This window comes from Oryctolagus cuniculus, chromosome 4 (assembly GCF_964237555.1).
Source record: "Oryctolagus cuniculus chromosome 4, mOryCun1.1, whole genome shotgun sequence".
NCBI classification, from domain to species: Eukaryota; Metazoa; Chordata; class Mammalia; order Lagomorpha; family Leporidae; genus Oryctolagus; species Oryctolagus cuniculus.
In genome coordinates, this window is record NC_091435.1 from 135,246,358 (window position 1) to 135,260,136 (window position 13,779).

Here is a 13,779-nt window from a genome sequence, read left to right on the forward strand (position 1 = left end):
AACCTGTATCTAGAACAACAAAACATTTTTATATGATTTTAAGGCTCACCTAAGAAATTTCCTGACCCAAAATTTGAAGATGGGAAGGAAGGAAGGAAAGAAGGAGAGAGGGAGGGAGGGAAGGAGGGAAAATATGAAGGAAGGAGGGGAGGGAGGGAAGGAAGAGGAAAAAAGACAGAATGTATCCTTTCCAAATTCAACTGCTGAAACTCTAAGTTCGATGTGATAGATAGCAGTTGAAGACAGAGCTGCTAATGTAATGATTAAGGTTAACTAAGTTCATAATGAAGGGGCCCTGATCCCAGAGGGCTAGTGGCTTTATGTGCAAAGACCCCAGAGAGCTCACCCATTCTCTGAGTATAAGTACAAAAGCCCAAATTAGGAGATAGCAAGAAGGCAACCAAATAATCTACAAATCAGGACGAGAGTGCTAACCATAAACTAACTATGCTGACACCTTCATTTCAGCCTTGCAGCCTCCAGATCTGTGAGAAAATGAATTTCTGTGTTTAATTCCTCCAATGCATGCTAATTTATTTTGGCATCCGCACAAATAAATCAAAGGGTTAAAATCAAAGTATTAGAAGAATTTCCTTCTTTCTAGAGGTACTAGGGGTGATATGTTTCTTTTTTTTTTCTCTTTCTTTTTTTTAACTTTTATTTAATGAATATAAATTTCCAAAGTACGGCTTATGGATTACAATGGCTTCCCCCCCATAACGTCCCTGCCACCCGCAACTCTCCCCTTTCCCACTCCCTCTCCCCTTCCATTCACATCAAGATTCATTTTCGATTCTCTTTATATACAGAAGATCAGTTTAGCATACATTAAGTAAAGATTTCAACAGTTTGCTCCCACACAGAAACATAAAGTGAAAAATAATAGATGATTTTTTAAATGATGATGAAATCAGATCAGACCTATTGTCATGTTTAATCCCAGCGAGAGTCAAGTTGGGAATTGATAATTTCTTTCTTTCTTTCTTTCTTTTTTTTTTTTTTTACAGAAGATCAGTTTAGTATACATTAAGTAAAGATTTCAACAGTTTGCACCCCCATAGAAACACAAAGTGAAATATACTGTTTGAGTACTCGTTATAGCATTAAGTCTCAATGTACAGCACATTAAGGACAGAGATCCTACATGAGGAGTAAGTGCACAGTGACTCCTGTTGTTGACTTTACAAATTGACACTCCTGGGCCGGCGCCGCGGCTCACTAGGCTAATCCCCCGCCTAGTGGCGCCGGCACACCAGGTTCTAGTCCCGGTCGGGGCGCCGGATTCTGTCCCGGTTGCCCCTCTTCCAGGCCAGCCCTCTGCTGTGGCCAGGGAGTGCAGTGGAGGATGGCCCAGGTGCTTGGACCCTGCACCCCATGGGAGACCAGGAGAAGCACCTGGCTCCTGGCTCCTGCCATCAGATCAGCGCGGTGCGCCGGCCGCAGCGCGCCGGCCACGGCGGCCATTGGAGGGTGAACCAACGGCAAAAGGAAGACCTTTTTCTCTGTCTCTCTCTCTCTATCCACTCTGCCTGTCAAAACAAACAAACAAACAAACAAAAAAAAAAACAAAAAACAAATTGACACTCCTGTTTATGGCATCAGTAATCTCCCTATGCACCAGTCATGAGTTTCCAAGGCTATGGAAGCCCTCTGAGTTCTCCGACTCTTATCTTGTTTAGACAAGTCATAGTCAAAGTGGAGGTTCTCTCCTCCCTTCAGAGAAAGGTACCTCCTTCTTTGAAGACCTGTTCTTTCCACTGGGATCTCACTCACAGAGATCTTTCATTTAGATTTTTTTTGTTTGTTTGTTTGTTTGTTTTTTTGCCAGAGTGTCTTGGCTTTCCATGCCTAAAATACTCTCATGGGCTTTTCAGCCAGATCGGAATGCCTTTAGGGCTGATTCTGAGGCCAGAGTGCTGTTTAGGACATCCGCCATTCTATGAGTCTGCTGAGTATCTCGCTTCCCATGTTGGATCACTCTCCCCTTTATTTATTTATTCTATCAGTTAGTATTAGCAGGTACCAGACTTGTTTATGTGCTCCCTTTGACTCTTAGTCCTTTCATTATGATCAATTGTGAACTGAAATTGATCACTTGGACTAGTGAGATGGCATTGGTACATGCCACCTTGATGGGATTAAATTGGAGGCCCCTGGTACGTTTCTAACTCTACCATTTGGGGCAAGTCAGCTTGAGCATGTCCCAAATTGTAAATCTCTTCTCTCTCTTATTCCAACTCTTATGTTTAACAGGGATCACATTTCAGTTAAATTTCAACACTTAAGAATAACTGTGTATTAATTACAGAATTAAACCAGTCATATTAAGTAGAACAGACAAAAAAAAAAAAAAACTACTAAGAGGGATAATGTATTAAGTTGTCCATTAACAGTCAGGGCTATGCTGATCAAGTCACCATTTCCCATAGTGTCCATTTCACTTCAACAGGTTTCCTTTTTGGTGTTCAGTCAGTTGTCACCGATCAGGGAGAACATATGGTATTTGTCCCTTTGGGACTGGCTTATTTCACTCAGCATGATGTGTTCCAGATTCCTCCATTTTGTTGCAAATGACTGGATTTCGTTGTTTCTTACTGCGGCATAGTATTCTAAAGAGTACATATCCCATAATTTCTTTATCCAGTCTACCGTTGATGGGCATTTAGGTTGGTTCCAGGTCTTGGCTATTGTGAATTGTGCTGCAATAAACATTAGGGTGCAGACCGCTTTTTTGGTTGCCAATTTAAATTCCTTTGGGTAAATACCAAGGAGTGGGATGGCTGGGTCAAATGGTAGGGTTGTATTCAGGTTTCTGAGGAATCTCCAGACTGACTTCCATAGTGGCTTGACCAGTTTGCATTCCCACCAACAGTGGGTTAGTGTCCCTTTTTCCCCACATCCTCGCCAGCATCTGTTGTTGGTAGATTTCTGTATGTGAGCCATTCTAACCGGGGTGAGGTGAAACCTCATTGTGGTTTTGATTTGCATTTCCCTGATTGCTAATGACCTTGAACATTTTTTCATGTGCCTGTTGGCCATTTGGATTTCCTCTTTTGAAAAATGTCTATTGAGGTCCTTGGCGCATCTCTTAAGTGGGTTGTTTGTTTTGATGTTGTGGAGTTTCTTGATTTCTTTGTAGATTCTGGTTATCAACCCTTTATCAGTTGCATAGTTTGCAAGTATATTTTCCCATTCTGTCGGTTGTCTCTTCACTCTCCTGACTGTTTCTTTTGCAGTACAGAAACTTCTCAATTTGATGCAATCCCAATAGTTGATTTTGGCTTTGACTGCCTGTGCCTCCCGGGTCTTTTCCAGAAATTCTTTGCCTGTGCCAATATCTTGAAGGGTTTCTCCAATGTTCTCTAATACTTGATGGTGTCAGGTTGTAGATTTAGGTCTTTAATCCATGTTGAGTGGATTTTTGTGTAAGGTGTAAGGTAGGGGTCTTGCTTCATGCTTCTGCATGTGGAAATCCAGTTTTCCCAGCACCATTTATTGAATAGACTGTCCTTGCTCCAGGAATTGGTTTTAGATCCTTGATCAAATATGAGTTGGCTGTAGATGTTTGGGTTGATTTCTGGTGTTTCAATTCTGTTCCATTGGTCTATCCATCTGTTTCTGTACCAGTACCATGCTGTTTTGATTACAAATGCCCTGTACTATGTCCTGAAATCTGGTATTGTGATGCCTCCGGCTTTGTTTTTGTTGTACAAGATTGCTTTAGCTATTCGAGGTCTCTTGTGCCTCCATATAAATTTCAGCACCATTTTTTCCAGATCTGAGAAGAAGGTCTTTGGTATCTTGATTGGTATTGCATTGAATCTATAAATTGCTTTTGGGAGAATGGACATTTTGATGATATTGATTCTTCCAATCCATGAGCATGGAAGATTTTTCCATTTCTTGGTATCCTCTTCTATTTCTTTCTTTAAGGTTTTCTAATTTTCATTGTAGAGATCTTTAACGTCCTTGGTTAAGTTTATTCCAAGGTATTTGATTGTTTTTGTAGCTATTGTGAATGGGATTGATCTTAGAAGTTCTTCCTCAGCCATGGCATTGTCTGTGTATACAAAGGCTGTTGATTTTTGTGCATTGATTTTATACCCTGCTACTTTGCCAAAATCTTCTATGAGTTCCAATAGTCTCTTAGTAGAGTTCTTTGGGTCCCCTAAATAAAGAATCATATCATCTGCAAAGAGGGATAGTTTGAGTTCTTCCTTCCCAATTTGTATCCCTTTAATTTCTTTTTCTTGCCTAATAGCTCTGGCTAGAACTTCCAGAACTATATTGAATAGCAGTGGTGAGAGTGGGCATCCCTGTCTGGTACCAGATCTCAGTGGAAATGCTTCCAACTTTTCCCCATTCAATAGGATGTTGGCTGTGGGTTTTTCATAGATTGCTTTCATTGTATTGAGGAATGTTCCTTCCAAACCCAGTTTGCTTAGAGTTTTCATCATGAACGGGTGTTGTATTTTATCAAATGCTTTCTCGGCGTCTATTGAGATAATCATATGGTTTTTCTTCTGCAGTCTGTTAATGTGGTGAATCACAGTGATTGTTTTGCGCACATTAAACCATCCCTGCATACCAGGGATAAATCCCACTTGGTCTGGGTGGATGATCTTTCTGATGTGTTGTTGCATTCTATTGGCGAGAATTTTATTGAGGATTTTTGCATCTATGTTCATCAGGGATATTGGTCTGTAATTCTCTTTCAATGCTGCATCTTTTGCAGGCTTAGGAATTAAGGTGATGCTGGCTTCATAGAAAGAATTTGGGAGGACTCCCTCTTTTTCGATTGTTCTGAATAGTTTGAGAAGAATTGGAGTCAGTTCTTCTTTAAATGTCTGGTAGAATTCAGCAGTGAATCCATCTGGTCCTGGGCTTTTCTTTGTTGGGAGGGCCTTTATTACTGTTTCAATTTCTGTCTCAGTTATGGGTCTGTTTAGGTTTTCTATGTCTTCCTGGTTCAATTTAGGTAGGTTGCATGTGTCCAGGAATCTATCCATTTCTGATAGGTTTCCCTGTTTGCTGGCATACAGGTCCTTGTAGTAATTTCTGATGATTCTTTTTATTTCTGTGGTGTCTGTTGTTACGTTTCCTTTTTCATCTCTGATTTTATTGATTTGGGTCTTTTCTCTTTTTTTTTTAGTTAGTTGGGCCAATGGGGTGTCAATTTTGTTTATTTTTTCAAAAAACCAGCTCCTCGTTTGGCTGATTTTTGTAATGTTTTTTTGGATTCAATCCTGTTGATTTCTCTCTGATTTTAATTATTTCTCTTCTCCTAGTAGATTTGGGTCTGGTTTGCTGTAGGTTTTCTAGATCCTTGAGGTGAATTGAAAGCTCATCTATTTGGTGTCTTTCCAATTTCTTGATGTAGGCACCTATTGATATAAACTTTCCTCTTAACACTGCTTTTGCTGCATCCCGTAAGTTTTGGTATGTTGTGCTGCTATCCTCATTTACTTCCAGAAAATTTTTGATTTCTCTTTTAATTTCTTCTATGACCCATTGTTCATTCAGGAGCATGTTGTTCAATCTCCATGTGTTTGCGTATGCTCTAGGGTTTCCTGAGTTGCTAATTTCCAACTTCATTCCTTTATGGTCTGAGAAGCTGCATGGTACGATTCTAATTCTTTTGAATTTGCTGAGACTTGCTTTATGGCCTAGTATGTGGTCAATCCTAGAGAAGGTTCCATGTACTGCTGAGAAGAATATAAAATCTTTAGCTGTAGGATTAAAAGTTCTGTATATATCTGTTAGATCCATTTGGGCTATAGTGCCGTTTAAATCTACTGTCTCCTTGTTGATCTTCTGTCCTGTTGATCTGTCTATTTCTGAGAGTGGAGTATTCAAGTCCCCCAGTACTATTGTATTGGGGTCTAAGTCTCCCTTTAAGTCACTTAATAAATCTTTTAGATAAACTGGTGCCCTGTAGTTAGGTGCATATACATTGATAATTGTTATATCTTCCTGTTGAATTGATCCCTTAATCATTATATAGTGTCCCTCTTTGTCTGTCTTAACAGTTTTTGTGGTAAAGTTTATGTTGTCCGATATTAAGATGGGTACGCCCGCTCTTTTTTCATTTCTGTTGGCATGGTATATCTTTTTCCAGCCTTTCACTTTCAGTCTGTATGGATCTTTGTTGGAAAGATATGTTTCTTGATTTTTCATCTTTTAGGGACCAGCTCGGTTGCTTCCTTTGTGTGTTCCTTCTACTTTCAAAACTGGCACATGCTTCTATTGTAGTATTACCATCTCTGACTCCAATTCTCCTGCTTCCCTTTCCACATCTTCATGGGATTACATGGGATCCACCTGGATAATCTAGGGCAATCTCTATTTTAAAATTATTTGATTAATTTTGTCTGAAAAGTTTCATGTATATAATTATATTAAGGCTCTTTAATAGAAAAAGTGATGAGAAGCGGAAGTTTTGTTTTGAGAGTGATATTGGAGTATGTTTTGTGGATCAAGTGGATGACTATATTATGACTCATTGAGTAATCTTCGTTTAACAGTTAATTTTGTTGTCATATCTAATATGATGGGAGTGTAAATAAGCATTGTATTATGAATAGTATTGATAAAAATGGGAGACTCAATATTGTATAAAAGTAGGGAGGTTATCAATTTTACTTACAATTTAAAAGAGTTAACTTAGCTAAGTTAATAGTAAATCCATTATCCATAAGTATATAGCTATGGGTGGGGGAGTAGAACCAAGAAAGAAAGGAGGCAATGTTGAGAATCTTTATATTCCTGAGCCCATAACAAGGCAAGGGAGAGCCTGATCACACTAAGGTTAGGTCTTGGTTACAAATGAGACTGTGCAAGCCCCCTTATGTGGATCAAGAGAATAGAGATTCTACCACACAATGCTGATAACTAGAGTGAAAAATATTAGACTATTACAAATCCTATAAAGAATATATGGGTTTCTAATGCCTGCTTTATCTAAAGGGTAGTTCATTTGGTTTCTTTCTTCATTTGTGGTACTGTCCTGTTTTATTGTACAGGTTACAACCTGCTATTATGCCAAGTTTACCTCCATGATTCTATTTTATGGAATCTGACATATGAAGAATTAGGTGGACTGAAGTCAAGAGTCTTTAGAGGTGTAGATACACATGGAATTACTGGTGGTCCATTGAAGAATTTTGTTCCATGGTAAAGAGGGAGAAAATATTTGCGATATATAAAGTACCTCGACCTCAGGCTCACTACAATTATAAGTATCTCAGAACTCTTGTTTTCCCTGTTGACTCAAGTTAGAATTAGCATAGCTAGAGGAGAGCACTGAACTTAGTAGCTAGAATGCTGATTCTTTAGACACCTATGTCTTATGTAGGGATGCTCAGCTCCACTTCCAATTCCAGATTCCTGCTAATGAGAACCCAGACAATGGCTCACATAACTAGATCTCTGCCACTTACGCTGAGGATCTGGATTGAGAGCCCTGCTCTTGTCCTCAGCCCAAGTTCATCCTCAGATATTACAGGCATTTGGAGAGTGAAACAGCAGATAAGAAATGTGTGTGTCTTTTCATCTGTTTCTCTCTCAAATAAATAAATAATTTTAAAAACTCTTTAGAAAGACAATTAGCATATGGTAAATCATGCAGTGTATCTTTGTTTTAGTTTTCTGTACTGTATGTTGTTAACCTATTTCATCAAATGGGAAACCTCAGAACATATGGGGATGGTGGATGTTTATTTCCTGGTAACTGTGGAAAGAGCTGTCATAAAGTCAGTCTGACTTTTTGCAGTTATCGATTGTGTTGAAGGAGTGGAGAACAGGGAGTTTCAATTCACATAAAAGTTAAAAGAATACTCGGCATGAGATCTGCTTCAGCTATATTCATTAGCCCTCTTTCTGATCTATGATTCAAAGTAGAAAATAAATAACTTGGTGACATGAATTCTCAAGCAACTCCTGATGAATCCTGTTTGTATTTTTGTTCATTTTTTACTCCTGCCAGATCACACTCTGGCTTCTAAGAAGAACAGGACATTCTCATACAGAAATTCCTAAATGTGCTCAACTGTTAAACATGTTGCCAACAGAAGCATAAAGAAATCTCCCATCTTTGAGAGATCTGTTTTAAAACTAAGCCTTTCAAACAGGGCTCATGATACAACTTCCTGCTGGTGCTAAGTAAGTAATAAAAATGAGAGTTTCTGCAGGTATTAAGATCTCTGGGAATGAGAGTAAGCAGACTGAGAATACAGTCCAACTTTGGTCTCTCGAGTAAAGACAAACAAGCAAACTATTTTGCTCACCAAAACCTGATTTATAGGCTGGTCTGATTAGGCATTAAGGTCTCAACTTACACTAAATTACCAGTGACTTTTTCATACCCATGAAGTATTCTTTGTGAGCAAACTGTCTATGAAAAAAAAATGTAAGTAATCAATATATTTTTATGAGCAATAGTAATTCCTCATAATTAAAAGTTAGGACTATGGAAGTGTTCGGTTAAACTTAGTATCCCAGCTTTGCCTTGTTTTGGTTCAGAGCCCATTTCCTTTAAGTCACTCTGTCTTTTGGAAAGTTATTTAACACCAATTAGTCTACATGTAGTTACACATCTTAATGCCCTCAATGAATCCTGATGGGGTTTTGTGAGAATTAAATTAGATATTATATGAAAAATTCTTAGTCCCGTGTCTGGCATATTGATAGTAAACATCACAATGATTTACCTAGTATTATGTTACTGGATTTTCCTCTTTCAAGTAAGAGTTCTGCTTTTTAACTTGTTGTCTAGTATTGACTAACATACTTGATTTTTAATTTTTCTGAAATTATTTAATGCCTTTGCCTTTTAAAAATATTTAAAAATGTAATTTTTCTTACAGTTACAGAAGAGTTATCAATTATATCCATTATCCCTAACCCATTTGCTAAGACTCTTTTGAAGCAGTAGTTGCTGTCAAACTATGCACAAGGGTATTTCGAAAAGTTTGTGATGGGTGTGGACATTTGCCATGCTGGTTTACATCAGGTGGGACATCCAGGTCACCTATCAGAGTGCTATATTTAGGTTCAAGTCCTGGCTTCACTCAAAAATCCAGGTTCCTACCAATTCACACCCTGGGGGTCAGCAAGTGATTACTCAATGACCAGGCTCCTGCCTCCTACATTGGAGACATGGATTGAATTCCCAGTTCCCATCATCCACTTGGGCATCTGAGGTTGAAACAGCCGGTAGGAGCTCTCTCTTTGTTTATCTTTATCCCCTCCTCTCTCTCTGTCTCTCTAATAAATAAATTAAAACAAAATACTTTTTAAAGTTTATGGAAAATTAAATTAAAACATTTATTTTTGCAAAAAAATTTGAAACCCATGGAGTTTTTTACATTAATAGGTATTTTCCATGAACTTTTTGAAGACCTCTCATATGTGCATTAACTGTACAACATGATTAAAAAATAGATTGTTGGGCCTATCCACAGAGTTTCTGATACGTTAGATTCAGGCACTGCCTGGGCATTTGTACCCCACAATTTCTAATGTCATATTGATGCTGCTGATTTGGGACCTCAACTTCAGAACCATTGTATTATCAATTGAAATCTAATGTTTGTTGAAGAAAATTCATTATAACTGTGTATATACATACATACATACGTACAGATCCACATTTACAATTAATTTTTTAAATATTTATTTATTTTAAATGGAGAGAGAGAGAGAATGAAATCTTCTTTCCAATGGTTCACTTCCAAAATGGCCACAATATCCAAGGCTGGGCCAGGCTGAAGCCAGGAGCCTGAAGCTTGATCCAGCTCTCCCACATGAGTTCAGGGGCCCAAACAGTTGAGTCACCTGCTGCTTTCCCAGGTGCAGTAGCAGGGAGTCAGGGAAGTGGAGCAGATGTAACTTGAATCAGCATTCATATGGGATGCCAGTGTTGCAGGCAGCAGCTTAACCTGCTGGGCCACAATGCCAGCCCAGCAACCACAATTTAATAGATACAAAACCATTAACATCATTTACTACACAGCGAAAATATAAGTCTTATTAAATAAAAATCATGTAACACAGATATGTAGGACATTTAATGTTCATGTAACTTTCCTGCCTAGGTTATAATTGTTGGAATATTATTTAAATACTGTTTTTAGTAAAAATCAATTTTTTCTTTTCTAGAAAGTACTAATTAACCCATACATTCCCAGCCTCCAACCCCCTTGGTAAAGTTCTGGTAAAATAAAAATAAAATAATTAGTGAAGAATAATCATTTTCTTGCTTCCAGACATGTTATCCGTGTATGTGTGGATGAGATTCTCTGGGATTTTCTTTTAATGAATGTTCCTTTTAACAAAAAATAATTATAAAGTATGGTAAGCTATGTCTTTCTGAAGCTGAATAATTTAAAGAACAAAAGAGCCAATCAAACAACAATGAGCTTGGATTTTGAGTTTTCTTACCTAAAGTTGTACATAAAATAAAATAAGGAGTCACATGTGAAAAATTCCTATAACTTTCCCTCTGTTTTAAAGCTTGGTTAAGTACTCACTTCCTGGTAACTGGGACTCTAGTTCCCCCACATATGGTACTTTTATTATCAATATTTATCATTTATGGGACTGGCACTGTGGTGTAGCAGGTGTGGCCACCACCTGCAATGCCAGCATCCCATATGGGCTCTGGTTCAAGTTCCAGCTGCTCCACTTCTGATCCAGCTCTCTCCAATGGCTTGGAAGGGCAGTGGAAGATGGCCCAAATCCTTGGGCCCCTACACCTGCGTGGGAGACCGGGAGGAAGCTCCAGGCTCCTGGCTTTGGAATGGCCCAGCTCTAGCCATTGTGGCCATTTGAAAAGTGAACCAAGTGGTAGAAGACCTCTCTCTCTCTCTCTCCCTCTCTCTCTCTCTTTCTCTCTCTGCCTCTGCCTCTCCGTAGCTCTTTCAGATAGATAAAAAAATTTCTTTTTTTTTTTCTTTTTTTTTTTTTTTTTTTTTTTTTACAGGCAGAGTGGACAGTGAGAGAGAGAGACAGAGAGAAAGGTCTTTCTTTTGCCGTTGGTTCACTCTCCAATGGCCGCCGCGGCCAGCACGCTGCGGCCGGCGCACCAGGCTGATCCGAAGCCAGCAGCCAGGTGCTTCTCCTGGTCTCCCATGCGGGTGCAGGGCCCGAGAACTTGGGCCATCCTCCACTGCACTCCCTGGCCACAGCAGAGAGCTGGCCTGGAAGAGAAGCAACTGGGACAGAATCTGACGCCCGGACCGGGACTAGAACCCGGTGCATCGGCGCCACAGGCGGAGGATTAGCCTATTGAGCCGCTGTGCCAGCCTCAGATAGATAAATAAATTTCTAAAAAAATCATAATTTATTTTATGAATGTTGGAGGTAACCAAGATTTGAAGTTTGAAAAACTGGATTCTCCAAGCAATAGAAACATACTTAAGACCATACAAATTGATTACATTTTCTCATCTTAAATTGAAAATGTAGGTGCGTGTTATTGAAGCAATCCCCTCCTTAAGAAAAAAACAATTGAATCTTACCATTCTTTGTTAGTATGAAAAAATCTCCCAGGATATAATATACTATACGAGTATGTATGGATTTTATTTTTTTTGTATTAGGCACAAATCTGTTGTTTTGCAGGTTCACCTCCACCCTTATATTATATGGACTCGATTGTTGGGTTATTGTTAGTCAAACCCTTTGCTTACACAGTCTCTTATAAAGTTATTTTTTCCATTCTTCAAAATTTAAAAGTAATTAGTAGAAAATTCAATCATATATCATATGTGAGAAATAGGTAAAAGTATATCTATCTAAGATTGTGTGTATATATATATATATATATATATATGCTTCTTAAACCCACGTACAGTCAGGATTTTACTTCAGGCTCCTGAACTTTATAGCTGTGTGAAAACACAAAAACCTGTGTGAAGTCTCTCTATCCTTCAGATTTCTCTTTTTAATAATTAGGTGAATAGGTAAGTCCTACTTTCTAGAGCTGTTGTTAAGATGAAATAAATATGTATGGTTACTGTTATTTTTATTACTAATGAACCACTGATTCTTTTCTCTACTTAGATAACATTATCATGTAGATGTTTAAGAATATACTCTAATTGGGAGATTAATATTTATAAAACAATAACAATTTCTTCATTCTCAATATTAAATGTTTTTAAAGATTGATTTATTTGCAATTCCAAGTTCCAGAGAGAGAGGGAGAGACAAAGAAAGATCTTCCATCAGCTTGTTCATTCCCGAGATGGCCACAAAGGCCATGGCTGAACAAGACTGAAGCCAGGAAGCAGGAGTTTCCTCTGGGTCTCCCACGTGGGTGGTGGGAGTCCAAACACTTGGCACATCTTCCACTGTTTTGTAAGCACATTATCAGGGAGCTGGATCAGAAGTGGAACAGCCAGGACAGGAGCTGATGCCCATATGGGATGCTAGTGTTACAGGAGGTAGCTCTACCCATTGCACCACAATGCTGGCCCTAGGGATTACATTTTTATTTGTTGTTTTGAGAACCATGATAAATATTTGCTAAATGAAAGTCAACCTTAACTTTTCCCCATAATAAATATGCCAATTTTCTCTTTATATTTATCTCCATGAATGTTAATAAAAGCTTATATGTAGATTTGTCTGCATGACTTAATAGTGAATACATTTTATAAGCTTCATCTGAATACACACACACACACACACACACATACACACATATATCTCCTCAGATTCACTAAAGGCGTTTTTATTTATTTGGAAGGCAGTGTTACAGAGAGACAGAGGTGAGAGATATCTTCCATCTCTTGGTTCACTCTCCATATAGCGGGAATCACAGGAGTCAGCTTTACCCACTACACCATAATACCAGTCCCTGTATATTTTTAATATAGAATACACTACCTAAAATGAGGAAAAGGTGCTCTTTGTGTATATTTGTGACATGACTTCAAGTTTTTTTTTTTTTTAATTTATTTAATGAGCATAAATTTCCAAAGTACAGCTTATGGACCACAATAGCTTCCTCCCCCCCCTCCCCCCCCGTGATTACTTCAAGTTTTGATATAGGATTATTTACTGAAAAAATTAATACATTTTTGTGTGATTATTACTCACATATTGTCCAGATTTTTTCCAATTTTAATTTTCCAAATCTTAGTTGTCTTGAAATTTTATCTTAACTGTGAACCTCTACTTTCGATTCAATGTAATTCTGCATAGCAAAGCTTGAACGCTTAACCTTCCTTCAGAATTTAAAAAAGTATTTAAGAATAAATACATAATAACAGAATTGTATTAACTAGAAAAACCTTTAAATCATAATACTTATATGAGAAACTGAGGCTCAAATACCACTAAATTAATGATAAGGGTCATGGTATGAATATTAACCTTTAACAATTCTGTTTTTTGAGATTTTATAGAACCTCATGTTTCTGGTAGAAAGTATGGCCATTAACATACTATCTTCAGTGACTGAAAAAACAAAATGCATGAAGAGTTCTCGATGAGAGATCTGAGAGGCTATAGTTTTGTTTTTCAAAAGTTTGCAGATACTAGATTTCGGGATGAGACTCAATGTATCTATGTCTTTTAATTACTTATTTGTGTCAGTTTTCCATAACCTATAACCTGTAATTAGGAGCCAAGAGAGCACAGGTCTGGGAGGCTCATTTGGTCTTTTCTGGCCCAAAGGAGGGTTTGAGCAGGCTAGTGTGGCTGAGGGGCTGATGAGATTGCTGTTTGTCTTCCCCAGGGGAAAGTTATCTACTTCAGGGACATGGGCCTTCT

General features: G+C 38.2%; 1 protein-coding gene across 7 annotated transcripts in view; it reads left to right on the forward strand.

Annotated features, from left to right (window-relative positions):
• The window catches only part of LOC100341111 (phospholipid scramblase 2), a 105,503-nt gene that overhangs the window by 61,743 nt on the left and 29,981 nt on the right, over positions 1-13,779 (forward strand). For 4 of the 7 annotated variants that reach the window (XM_008266290.3, XM_051818685.2, XM_051818678.2 and 1 more), the window contains 2 exons: positions 7,023-7,173; positions 7,985-8,160. The exons of 2 other annotated variants lie outside the window; for them this stretch is intronic. The gene's annotated coding sequence lies outside the window, so the exon portion shown is untranslated. The remainder of the gene's footprint in view (positions 1-7,022; positions 7,174-7,984; positions 8,161-13,779) is intronic. One more of the 7 variants, XM_008266292.3, reaches the window with a different exon arrangement.